The sequence below is a fragment of the Gavialis gangeticus genome, unplaced genomic scaffold (assembly GCF_001723915.1).
Source record: "Gavialis gangeticus isolate Ggan-Ray unplaced genomic scaffold, GavGan_comp1, whole genome shotgun sequence".
NCBI classification, from domain to species: Eukaryota; Metazoa; Chordata; order Crocodylia; family Gavialidae; genus Gavialis; species Gavialis gangeticus.
Window position 1 is genome coordinate 8,720,114 of NW_017729033.1, and position 11,936 is coordinate 8,732,049.

At 40.6% G+C, this 11,936-nt stretch overlaps 1 protein-coding gene across 2 annotated transcripts in view; it reads left to right on the plus strand.

Moving 5' to 3' along the window:
• Positions 1–11,936, plus strand: part of CTNNA2 (catenin alpha 2) — a 1,036,033-nt gene that overhangs the window by 1,021,933 nt on the left and 2,164 nt on the right. The gene's annotated exons all lie outside the window — the stretch shown is intronic.

The following is an 11,936-nucleotide window of genomic DNA, read 5'->3' on the forward strand; positions in this document are numbered from 1 at the left end:
TTTTGGGTTCCTTTGCCTGTTCTCTGGATATATAAGAAAAATTTTGAAGTGGTACTCAGCCCAAGAAAAAATAGTGAAGGGTGACAGTTCTGGGATTTTACCTAGGATCTTAGCCCATAGTTTTTACTTATGATCTATACTGCCACATTCAAAATGGAGCCTTGTGGTGATAATGATGATACTTGACATCCATATTCTTATGCACTTCCAAAAAAACAGTGCTTGGTTTAAGCCCTAGAATTGAGATCATGCAGATGCACTCACCAGACTTACGCAAGATGCTGCCGAAAAAAACTAAATTCAACCACAATTCTCACATCTTTTAAAATGATAGGATTGTCAGAGGCCATATTGACTTTCATAACCTTTATTTCTGACTTTTTGCTTGTAAGACCTTTTTGTTTAGGTCTATCTGACTAAACTATTGGACTTTTGCTGCATTTCATTTATTGATGTATATAGGAGTCAGACATCACAGATGCCACTGACATACAAACAATAAATAATGCTACTCCCCCATCTGATATAATTTATTCTAAGGATTTGTAAAGGTCTTATTGCTGTGGTAGGTAGGCATCTTTTGCAAGGTTAAGTTATCTAAAGTAAATTTATGACAGCAAAAAGGGGAAACTAACCCAAAAATAAACCCCCCCAAAAATGTCGTTTGAGCCCAGTAATCTTCAAGATACTTCTGAGAAAATGTGAAGGTGAGGAAATTATAGGTCATAGCCCTTAATAGAAAACTTCATTTTACAAGTCCTGAATATTTGTAACCTACTGAATAGAAACAAGAAGCCTCAAATTCATGTTTAGATATTAGAGAAGCACATAGCATGACATGTGATCTTTCATATAACCAGAGCTAGAAAAACTGAAACTGTATTACTGAATTAAGACAATTTAAGTTAATCAGAATTCCTATAATCTGGAACAGTTCCCTATAACAAGAGTGAAAACCCAGGTCCCGTGAAGTCAATGGAGCATTGCCACTGAATTCAGTGGGGCCAGGATTTCATTTGCAGATATTGCATTTTATTTGCTTTATCTGTAGACATGGCATAAAAGTGCAAACATTTTTCATGACATTCATAATATGTCATGAAATGAGTCTCCTACAACTAGTTCTCTTACCTTGTCTTCCACATCCAACCTTTCACACTGCTCTGCTACTCATTTGGGGCTGTCAATCTTTGTGGATTAAGAAAAAGAAATAGGCCCTGCCACATTTGATTTGAAGTAAAAGCCTGCTCCCACCTTGGAAGAGAAGATAAAATACCACTGAAGAGATACACCGCAGAAGGCATTTGTCAGTATGGGCTCAGTCATACAATATGTGGAATAACTCCAAGGTCATAAAAGAAACCCTGTGATCTCAAGCTCAGACAGAAGACACACTGTCAGCATGAACACTGTAAAAGCTCAGAACAAAAGGTCTCTCAGGGATCCAATAGCAGGCCAAATAATAAGTCAATAAAGTTTCATGCTGTGATTTGTGTGTCACATAGGATTTTGTCTTTGCACCATTGTAAAAACTGTTACAGTGGCACAAAGGCCAAGCAAACAGACATCTAGACTGCACCACAAATGCCCCAAATTTGTCACCACAACATAGGTGATTTAATTTATATTGCTATTTTGAGGTGCACAGCTAATTGCTTTAAAGTGGGAGAGCATGGGTAGCTCAGAGCTGCCCACACTCTCCAACTACCCTTTCCCATTTCTATTCCCATTCCTGGAACATGCAGAATTGGGTCCCTGAAGCCACAGGAGCACCTGCCTGGGTTCCCCTATTTGGGACGCCCTAGTTACATTTCTCTACAAACTAGGAAATCCAGGGTTTCCCCATTTGCAGATACAAATACCTGGATAGGAGGCACATCTCTGGAAATGAGGAAACCCCTAGGATTCTCCAGGCACTCCTTTGCTAGTAGGGCTCCCCAATTTATGGTGTTGTTCCACATAATTAGGCCCTGGACTCTCAGGCCTGACCCTGCAGGACAATGGGCAATATCCATTTCACCCAATGATGCAGATCAGCTGGACACATTTTCAAAAATTGATCCACTTCATTTGGCAAAGTCTGTTTACACCCATAAATATACAAAGGGCTAGTACTATGGAAGAAAGAGACATGAGGGTCATCATTGACAACAAAATGAACATGAGCCTGCAATGCGATGCTGGAGCTAGTAAAGCGAGCAAAACGCTGGCTTGCATCCATAGATGCTTCTCAAGCAAATCCCGGGACGTCATTCTCCCCTTGTACTCGGCCTTGGTGAGGCTGCAGCTGGAGTACTGCGTCCAGTTTTGGGCTCCACAATTCAAAAAGGATGTGAAGAAGCTTGAGAGAGTCCAGAGATGAGCCATGCACATGATCAGAGTTCAGGAAAACAGATCTTACGACGACAGGCTGAGAGCCATGGGGCTCTTTAGCCTGGAAAAGCGCAGGCTCAGGGGTGATCTGATGGCCACCTATAAGTTTATCAGGGGTGTCTGGGGGAACATTGTTCACCAGAGCACCCCAAGGGATGATGAGGTCAAACAGTTATAAACTACTACAAGACTGTTTCAGGCTGGACATAAGGAAGAATTTCTTTACTGTCCAAGCCCCCAAGGTCTGGAACAGCCTGCCATCGGAGGTGGTTCAAGCACCTTCATTGAACACCTTCAAGAAAAAAGTGCATGCTTATCTTGCTGGGATCCTGTGACCCCAGCTGACTTCCTTCCCTTCGGGCAGGGGTCTGGACTCGATCTTCCAAGGTCCCTTCCAGCCCTAATGTCCATGAAATCTATGACTCGGGTAGGAGGGCCATACTCAGATTGGTCCCTTCTGGGATGTGCTTCAGCCACAGTGTACACGAGCTGTATCCATCCTGAGATGGATTAAAGATAGAATAGGTTCTGTGATGACATGTTCCCAAAATGAATCATAGTGATCTGTAATATAATGATACTATTAACTCATTATATTTAATAGGTTGACTTTGTACTTTTCTCGCATAATTATTTTTAATGTGGATAGAGAACACACAGTTCTCCAGGTAGTCAAACTGGTTGAAGAAACATGGTCTAGTCCTCACTCATATCTCTAACCTCACTGCCATTCACTCTAGTTTAAAATCTCAGAATATTTCTAATTGGTAAGAGACCACTGAACTGACCATACAAAGATCCATGTCTCCCCCTCCTGTAGAATTTATGACAGATGCATGGAAGAAAGGACTGTCTTTAATATTCAGGATATATGGAGATGGAAAGAAGCCAATTATAATACTTGCATAGAAATAACTGGGCACCATTGAAACTCACTTGCTTCCAGTTGGCTTATGTTCTATATATCCGTTTCAAGTGTTAAAATATGTACTCTCATCATAGCTCATTCAAAGGATAAATGCTGACAATTTGGAACATCAGCCGTTGACATAAAAATGGCATTTTTGAAGCAATTTCCAAAATTTCATCTGGAATGTAATTACTACTAATGGGTTATTTCTAAAGCACACGAATCAGATTTTCTGACCTACAGTTACAGGTCTTACCAGTTATAAACTTTGTAATTCTGCAGCACCAGAAAATTTACAATGTGAACCAATCCTGCATTTGCGGGGGACATGGTTTAGATGATTCATTAAGCGAGAAGCTAAGCTGCTGTGAATTTCCTTAACTGTTGAAATCAGTTTATTTTATACTGACAAAGAACCTGGCCAGTTACTAGATTGTCCATTACTGGATTCTGTGGATTTCAATGTAAATTACAGTGAGTCGAATGGATGCTAGATTCAACAAGGTATTTAAGAACACACTTCTTATATATTTATGTTTTTGTATATTGTCATAGTAAAACTGGTAACCAACTAAGTTTATACCATAAATCATTTTTTTAAGTGGCAATGTTTCCTGTTATATAGAACACGTACCCATAGGTTTTGGTACATTTGTCTGTTTCCTGCTGTAATAAGAGAAATCATAGGATCATGGGAAAGTAGGGCTGGAAGGGACCTCATAAGGCCATCTAGTCCAGTCCTCTGCTCAAGGCAGGATCATCTCTGACTAAAACAACCCTGCCAAGTGTCTGTCTAACATGCTTTTGAAAGTTTCCAAGCATAGAGACTCCATAACATTTTTAGGTAGCCTGTTCCAATGCTCGACCATCTTAATCCAAAAGGTCCTCCCTAATCTAAATTTCCTCTGCTGGAGCTTGAGGATGTTGCTCCTAGTCCTATCTCTTGTAGCTACGGAAACAACCCCATCTCCATCCTCTCTATAGTCATCCTTCAAGTATTTGAAGACTGTTATCAAACCCCACCTCAGTCTTCTCTTCTGTAGGCTAAATAACCCTAGTTCTTTCAGATCGTATTATAAGCAATATTAAAAAGGCAGAATTTGTTAAATATAACTAGGTCTGCTTGGGAGTCCCTGTGGTTTACTTACCTATAATTGAAAAAATGCAAATGAGGACAATTAATCAGTAGATTGGCCAGCTATGAAACAACTATGTACCTGAATGAATTAAAAATCCAGCATGTCCAGAGCAGTAAGTTAATTACAATCCAATGAGAAAATAGCAAGGAAAAAGGGAATATACCCTGTTTTCTCAAGCTAATCATAACGCCTTTTTTAATACCAATGTCATGGCCATGTGCCAACTTGGGTAATGACATTTTGCTTATCTCCAGTACATTATCATACAGGTCCAACTTGATATTGCATTTTTCTTTTTTTCTAATGCTAAACCCAGATTCAGCACAACACTTAAGCTCATATATATACTGAATTGCAGAATTAGGACATTAAACTGTTTTGTAATGTTGTTTTTAAACAGCAGCTTTTGAGTGGTAGACAAAGAGGTGCCTGTGCTGACTGTCATTCATATATACATCTAAAATGCAGGAAAGACCCTAGGGAATTGGACAATAATAGTGCACAGCGCATTAAAGGTATATAGGGCTAGAAGGACACTTTCCTTTAGACACTGCTTGTAGCAAGAAATCTTTCATGAAGTCCACTGCCCCAGACAGAGCCTTGGGAGACACTGATCCTCAATAATTCCTCTGAGCCACCGTTTCTCAGCTGTTTCCTTTCTGCTCCCAGAAGCTACTAATCTGCTGGTCTGTAGCAATAACTATTACTTCTGTCCACAGGAGTAGGATATGAGGCTCCATTGCTTTATGTCCCTTCCTTGTCACAAACTCCCAGAGGGGAAGAAACAGATGCTCAGCGCTACTTACTCCTCTGCACCCAGAGCACAAGTCCGGATTGCCAAAATAGGGGCCTAAGAGAGTTCACCCCCTCATTTCCTTGATATGCAGTTCAAGTCTCCATCTAGTCCTTAGGCCTCCTCTACATACTACATTTATGTTGTGATTAATGTGTTAATCATGTCATAAATGGCAGGGATGCTACATATGCACCCAATAGTGACACCATAAAATAATGAGCAAACCAATCGTAAAAATGTGTAATGTAAATGTTGGATGTAGAACATTATATGTTATATCTGCATTACATGTAAAATTTTTTTACAGCTCGTTTGTATGGTGCCTTAAATTGAATGTGTAGCAGGTTGTCAGCTCTAGCTTTGGGACCACACTAGGGTCTCAAACTTGAGGTCCAGGGTTAGGGCCACAGTCAGCTGATTGTCATTTCCAGCCAGGGACCATACCAGCCTCAGTGCGGTCATGAGCCAGTGCTGACGATCAGCTGACTGTTGGCCCCAACCCTAGATCAGCAGGTACCAGCTTTCAACTGCCCAGTGCAAGGGAAGCCTGGCATCACGATCCTGGGCTCTCCCTGTACTGGCAGGTAAAAAGGGCATGGCTAGGATCTGATCCCCAATTCCAACACCGTGCCATCTGCCATGAACATGTGGCACAGCAGGAGGTTTAATTTTTGGGATCAGGGATCAGATCCCATTGGGCCTTTAAATAAACATGTGCCAGGGGCCTTTGTGCCCTTTTAGTTTAGTTTGCTATATAATGGTTGTAAGTATTTCTGCAATTTTTAAAATGTTTTAATAAAATCCCATATCTCCCCCAAAAGCCCCCAAAAACCAGTTGTGTAAAGTCAACCTGGGTAAACAGTGCTCGTCAATAGTTGTTGTTGTTATTATTAATATTATACACTTTAAGATCAGGAGGGACCAATGTTGTGGTGTGACCTGCTTAATACAGATCTGATTTACTGCCTGCTTCAAGTCCCAAAATGGTGCTTGAACTAGGGAAAATACTATTAAGAAAAGTCTTGGGGAGGAGGGGGAGGGAAGAGGGGGAAGGTCCACTGCTGGAAGATTTACAACACTTAACCTACTCCAATGCTTGATTCCTTTAACTCCTAAGTATTTGCAGCTCATTTCAGGTCTGCAGTTGTCTAGTTTCAGCTTCCAGCCATTGGGTCTTGGTCTGCTTGACTGATAAGCCAAATATTATCAGATTTATTTTGCTCACATTAGCATAGCATGTCAAATGGTATTAACTAAATACCCCTCCTCTAGGTCCTTATTAATAGGATCCCATATAAGCAGCTGCATATTTGTATCCAGGAGCAGTGTTCAGCTAACCGGCCTATAATGACTTGGGGCATTCTGTTAACCCTTTTAAAACTTTGGAATCATACTAGCATTTTTTCAATGCTGTGGAGGTCTCCAGCTTTATAGGCTTTACTAAATCAACATTAATGATCTAGAAATGTCCCCAGGAAGCTCCTTTAAAACTTTCAGACTCTCTAACCACACTGTATTGTGAGCCAGTGGAAGCGAAGAGGAGCGTTGCATTGAAAAAGCCACTTGGACTGTCTAAGGTTTAGGCCCTTTTTCTTCCCCATCTCCATCCTTTGTCCTTGTGTAAATGGAAGTGTACCTGCTGGAAATGAAATGTTAACCTATTTAAAATTGTGGCATTATTTTTTTCCCTATCATGACTGTCATACATGTGAAACAAAAATCTATTTTTCCATATTACTGGGGTGGGAAATAGTAGTGTTTCATCCTTTCCTTTCCTCCACCTGCAAAGGTTTTGTAATCATTGCTTATTTTATTCAGACACCTTTGATTATGTTGTATATGCTATAATAGTGAAAAACCCATGCTGCCATGAGACACTGAAGGTTCTGCCTATATTGCAGGAGAAATGTAGCTCAGCTTATGAGCAGATCAAACAGTTCCTCAAAGCCTTATGAGTTCTTTTCAACCTGCAATTATCTTGTTGGCAGATAATAGGCTCTGCTGCTCCAGCTTTCTAACCTTGCATTCATTAATTGCAAAGTTAGCTTGTAGCAAAATCTTCCCCCCAGCTTCCTGAATGATTTGTGCCTTCTTTTGAGTAGATCGCTGTTTTAACCTGAATAAATGACCAGGCTTTAATGGAGTGCTTCCAAGTTTCTTTAAAAATTGTGCTTCCTACCCTACCGCTCCTTGATGCTGAAGTTTTATGGTATAATAATTTAAGTTTATCTTTTATGACTTAGAGGGCTTTTTCCTTAAATGGAAGGAAACGTATTTATAAAGAGATCTAAGTAGCAGAATTCTATTACTTGTATAGCTTGTCAAATACTGTGTTAGCTGTTATCACAAAAAACTATTGTCTCATTTGTAATTCCCTAACCATCGCTAGGGAGTGGAGCTTGCTTTCTATACTGCACTGGTGTTGCTTTTATTTGAAATGTTAATTCCCCCTTTTTGATTATTAACATTACATACATTTGGAAACGACTATATGTTTCAATGCCCAGATTGTGTAAGGAATTAACACGCCATGGTACTGATTCACTGTTGTCTCATTCCAGCTTTATGTCACGGGAACTCTGCTGATTTCAAAACAACAGCTTAAAATTGAAGCAACACAGTGGTGCATCATGGCCTAAATGTTAATTGAAGTGATGTTCATTCCGTTAAATTCTTCTTCACTGAGCCAAAACACAGGCAAGGACTTGGAGGCAATAAGGAAATCATTGGAAGGGCTTAGGTAGCCAAATTGGATACAAAGGGACAGTTATCAGCAGGTTTGAAGAACATTTGCAGCCTAATAATATTATGCATTTTTTATGCCTCTTTGCAGCTTTCAGAGCTCAGAGGCATATTACAATGTAAATAAATATTAAGACCAGCAACCGAACACACTCCTAGGTCACATACGAGTGTTCATTTCTAGTGGTGGAAAATGTCTCCTCTCTACTGCACCAGAGTCCCTGGCCTGAGGAGCAGGGGGGGGGGGCGGGCTTTGCCTTGCTGCTGCTGAGGTCTCCCTAAGGGCAGGAGGACTGCTTTTCCCAGGCTTGGATCCCCCCACCCCCAGTCCTGGACAGGAGCAAGGAACAGGACAGAAGGTGCAGCTGCAGCCTGAACGCTTGTACTGGTCGCAGTGAAAATTGTCCCTGGTTACAAATGAATGCTGGTACATGGCCCTAGGTTAGGACTGGTGAAAACGAGCTGCCATTATCTACTTTATGAATGAGCTGAAAAGAAAGGAGAAGTAATTAAAGAGGAAAAAAAGAAAAAGAAATTCCTAGAGGTGTGCCCCAATGAGTGCCCAATGTGCAAGGGCATGCGTTTCCCGTGGAAAAAATAGCAGTGGCACATATCTGTGCCACTATATATCTTCAGGCATGTCCCTGCAAATTGACCTGGATGGGGTAGAGGAGGCTGGGACCAGCACCTGTGCTGGTCCCAGCAGCCTTACCTGGGGTCCTGGGGGCCTCCCAGGGCAGCAGCAGTGCCAGACTGTGGCCACCAGCCTGCAAGCCAGAGCATGGCTCTCGGTGGCCAGGCTCCATTTCTGGCAGCACGTGCCACGCTGCTTTTTTTAGCAGTGTTTTATTTATTTATTTTTTGGCACTGGGATCTTCTGTTGTCAAAAAACCGGCTGTGCTGAAAATTAGCTGTGTGGCAAATTGGGGGCATGTGCACCACATGCAGTTTGCAGGGCCGCAGACGGGTTTGAGGCCCCGCAAACTGCACGTGCTCACTCGTCAGGATGCACCCTGCATATGCAAATGTTTCTGTTGATCTCTGTGAAATTAGTTACCTGCTTAAAGTTGTACTAAATGATTGTAAGAATGAGGTCTTAATGTTAATTTAAGAGTCATTTCAGGTACCCAAGTTTCCAAATGTTTCCTTTACTCCCTCTGTCCTTTAGTTAAACCCTCTGGGGAAAAGGCCATAATTAGCCTTTCCTCAATGAAGTGTTGTTTTTTAATCCTTTAATTTAAAGGAATCCATAAGAATGCAAAATATATAATCAGTACAGTTGCTTTATTCACATTAATTATGAAGAAAATGCTCTTTGATTACATAACTATATAAGCTCTATCAATAAACTGACATGTCAAAAAGCTATTTCACAATGAATAATGTTTGAGTGTAAACCTTAATAGTAAATTCAGATATCCTAATTTAATAGAGTAAGATCTGTTGTTTGCCAACAAACATATAGCTTACATTATAAATCACGCAACAGTGTGACTATAGAATAACAGTGTACGCAATGGTATTTCACTGCTGTCTATTGAACCAGCATGGGCATGCCATTATAACATTACTATCCATCTTTAAACTTAGTTTCTTTGGTAAAGGAAAATATGAATTAGATCTGCGGAGGAAAAAATAACACTTAGATCTGGGGATTAAAATGACCAATTTTGAAGTATGAGGCTGAATTCATTAAAATTCTTATATATGTTCAAATAATTTGGGGTACAATTATTTTTTTCTATAGCGGGTGGCTCTTATGTCCTTCCTATTTGGGAAAGTGAAGCTAACTGTTTATCAACAAGCTATCACGCTTGGCATGTCTTAAAATCTACAGGGATCCCTGGTACTTGAATTTAAGGCTAGCAATTTTAAATTATGAAAACACATAAATGTTGATTAGGAATATGCTGGTATATACTGAAGAAATGAAGACATACTTACTCTACACTTTGTTACCTGGGAATCCATTTTAACATAACGTGCAGACAGGAAGTGAAGTAAGATACTGCTCCCAGATGCCAGGCATAGGTCCTATGCTGTCATCTTGATTTTGGCGCTTACCCTTTGATCCCTCAGGCCACCAGGAAGGACATATCAGTGGAAACAACCTGTTACAAAATAAAAAATATGAGTGATCTGTAACTGTGAGAAAGAATTGGTATTCCGCAGCAAGTCTTTTACAAAATCTCCATCATGTTGGACCCTTCCAGTGACAAAGCCTTGACTTTCAGTTTGATCCCACAGCCTAGTAGGGTCAGCAAAAGTTCTTAATTCAGATTCTAAAATGTGTGTCTGGGGCATTAGCCCCAAAAGATAAAAGAGTGGGAGAATTCAGCAAGGTTATAGTTCACACACATGTGGGGAGAAAAAAGGTCTATTGCCATGAGATAGTAGAGGACAGGTGGAAGCTATTCTCTGGTATTTGACATGGTATTATATAGAGATCATCCTACTAAAATTTAGGAATCTAGATGTTGTGTAGAGACTACTGGGCTGAATTCTGAAGAGCCCTTTTTCTGCAGTAAAATAGAGCAAATGCCATAGCATCCTCCTTTCTCCTTCTCCCAGTGAAGGATGCAAGGTATGACTCACTGCTGGCTGAGAGGCATCCTTTTTTTACCTACATTATCTTGATAATAGGAGAACTAAAGTAAAACTAAAGGGAACCTGTTGCATAATATTGCACCTGTTGTGTTGCCTGAAAACACTGGTATTTTCATGGAAAAATAAGCCAATTGGTATGATAGGACTGACTGGTGTTGTGACAAGGAACTTATCAAGCTTTTTCCATAGTTTTGAAAACAACTGTGTGCACATGCTACCATGGGTTGCAATTCACTGAAGCACCTATGGCCATATTTGTAGAGCTGTAAAGACACAGAGAGGCACCCACGGCACTGCCGAGTGATCTAGAAGATGAGGGTTCAATTCCCTCTAAGGGAGAAGGTTAGAACCTGACTTTTACATGTCTTGAGCAAGGGTATTAATTGCTAGGCTAATGGCTAAAGGTGGGCACCATCAAGAGTCAAACAGTCATTAGCCATGGCTGTTTCCTAACTATAGCTTTGGACAAGCTTTTACAACATTTTTGTGCATCCACAATAAAACACTTACAACAGTGAGTAAATGGGATTAAAAGCCTTGGTGATCATATTGAATTGCAGTAGGATGAGCTTAGCCATATAGGGCAAAAATAGAGACATGTAAAGAATTAGAATTGTTTTAGCAGTGTTTAAGGTGTGATGCATGATGAAGCAGAAACTCATTTCATGGCCCAAATGGCTTACATGCCATTTAAATAGCAAAGCAGAGGAGTGGTATTTGGTTTCCATCTCATTTCTGATAGTGTTTAGCTGTCTAACTCCCATTTGAATCTTGGGAGTTTAGCATCTAGCCATTGTTTAAAACTACCACTGTTTTCCTAAATGCATTCTGAAAATCTGGTCCTTACACTCGTACACAATTTAAACACGTGATTAAATCTCCCATTGACCTAATGTCTCATTGGTTTAAATTTAAGCTTAATTTCAATGGCATTACTAGGACTTAATTAAATGCTTTAAGTTGTTCAGTTAGGATCCTTTTCCCTCAGCAGTTGGAGTGGCACAACCATGGGCTTCATTCTAGGCCTTGGTTATTTTCTGCCCTGCACTTCAGCATTTCGCATCTTCAGATCCCTGCTGCATCATTCAGTAATTCTGTTTTACCTCTTTGTGTGTAGTGTGCTTCCGGGAGACCAGCTTCTCTGTAGGAGAAATGCAGGAAATGATAAAGCAAGGACTATAGTCAGCTAATTCATCAATAGGAACAGTTTACATTTTCCTATAGTAAACTTACAGATAACTCTTCTCCCTTCTGAGTTTTGAGGATTTTATAATCTCTTTAAATCGGGGGGTGGGGACTGGTGCCGCATTAGTCGGGGGAGGCACGACCAGTCAGTGACCCGGGGGGGGGGGGGGGGTTCCCGGGGGCC